This window comes from Lepidochelys olivacea (genome assembly GCF_965140295.1).
Source record: "Lepidochelys olivacea isolate rLepOli2 genome assembly, chromosome: 17".
Taxonomy (NCBI): Eukaryota; Metazoa; Chordata; order Testudines; family Cheloniidae; genus Lepidochelys; species Lepidochelys olivacea.
The window spans coordinates 25,250,061-25,252,074 of NC_140427.1; positions in this window are offsets into that span (position 1 = coordinate 25,250,061).

The following is a 2,014-nucleotide window of genomic DNA, read 5'->3' on the forward strand; positions in this document are numbered from 1 at the left end:
ACCATGGAGATGGGCGGGGCGTCCCACGTGCCCGCCCATGCGCATGCGCGGGGTCTGTCTGCCAGGTGAGCGTCTTGTGGCTGGGCAGGAGCCGGCGCTCGCTGCGGGCGGAGCTGTGCCCCTAGTTCCGTGGGGAGGGCTGCCCCGCCCCCCTTGGTCCTGCCCCCCCCTTGGTCCTGCCCCTAGCCAGACTCTGATAAAGGATCAGCCACAGCCCCATCATCTCACAGCTGGGGAAACTGAGGCAGGGAGGGGGACGTGGCTTAGCCAAAGTCACTTAGCAACCCAGTGGCATAGGTGCTGGAATTATGGGTGATGAGGGTGGAACAGGTTTCAGAGGAGCAGCCGTGTTAGTCCGTATTCGCAAACAGAAAAGGAGGCCTTGTGGCACCTTAGAGACTAACCAATTGATTGGAGCATGAGCTTTCGTGAGCTACAGCTCACTTCATCGGATGCATGCCGTGGAAAGTACAGAAGATCTTTTTATACACACAAAGCATGAAACAATACCTCCCCCCACCCCACTCTCCTGCTGGTAATAGCTTATCTAAAGTGATCACTCTCCTTACAATGTGTGTGATAATCAAGGTGGGCCATTTCCAGCACAAATCCAGGGTTTAACAAGAATGTCGGGGGGGGGGGGGGAACAAGGGGAAATAGGCTTGAATAGAGACTGGGAGAGGCTAAGTCATTATGCAAGGTAACCTAAGTTAATTGTATCCAATTTGCAAATGAATTCCAATTCAGCAGTTTCTCGCTGGAGTCTGGATTTGAAGTTTTTTTGTTGTAATATTGCAACTTTCATGTCTGTAATCGCGTGACCAGAGAGATTGAAGTGTTCTCCGACTGGTTTATGAATGTTATAATTCTTGACATCTGATTTGTGTCCACTTATTCTTTTACGTAGAGACTGTCCAGTTTGACCAAGGTACATGGCAGAGGGGCATTGCTGGCACATGATGGCATATATCACATTGGTGGATGTGCAGGTGAACGAGCCTCTGATAGTGTGGCTGATGTTATTAGGCCCTGTGATGGTGTCTCCTGAATAGATATGTGGGCACGACCCTCTGCGGCTGTTAAACATGCACACTGTCTTACAGGGACCGTGAGTGGGCAGCATATTGCCAAATGGTTGCTGGCTCTATGGGCAGAAAACATTAAAGCAGAGGTGTTAAAGAAACCCATAGTCTGGGTAGCTGGATTACATCTGGCTGGCACCCCACACAAATGTGAAGCCAGCCCAGGTAAAACCCAACATCAGGTGTTTCAGGCGGCTAACCCCAACCAGATAAAGGAGGGGACACTGGTGTGGTTTTTGGATGGAAGTTGTAGGTATCGGGGGGATATAAAACTGCAGGCTTAGCTGTTGTGGGAATCAGAGGAAAGGAGAGAGTCAGCACCGTTGGTTTCTCATTAGAAGCAAGGTCAGCTCAGGAGGCAGAACTGGCAGCCTTGCTAACAGCTTTAAATGAAGTGGATCCCAAATTTGAGCCAGAATGTTGGGTAGAGGTAGATTCAGATGATGTATTTCGTGGGGCCACATTAATGCTGAGATGGTGGGCAGATAATCATGTCAGGGCAACAGACGGCTCCACAATCAAGCATGCTACCTGGTGGAAGCGAGTGGAGGAGCTGAGTCACTGTTTTACACGGATCAGTGTGGTAAAGGTGAAGGCATACAAGAAAACAGGACCCCAAGCAAAGAGAAATAATCTGGCCAACGCAGAGGCCAAGCGGGCTGCAACAGAGGCACCCCATGGCCCTGGGAGCCAGAAGAGAATGTGCCTATAGCCGTGATAACAAGAAACAGGATGGATACAGATCGGGGAGGGCGAATTCGAGAGTTGCAGGAATCTGACCCAGGATTGGAAGGCATCATGAAACTTGGGGACAGGCATGTGCCAAAGGTGGAACTAATGGAAGGGATTTGGTGTGTCTTAACAGCTGAGGGAGCAGTAATGCTGTGCCTTCAGGGAAGCCAGATAGCTTAAGCTGGGTGCATGGGAGCTTG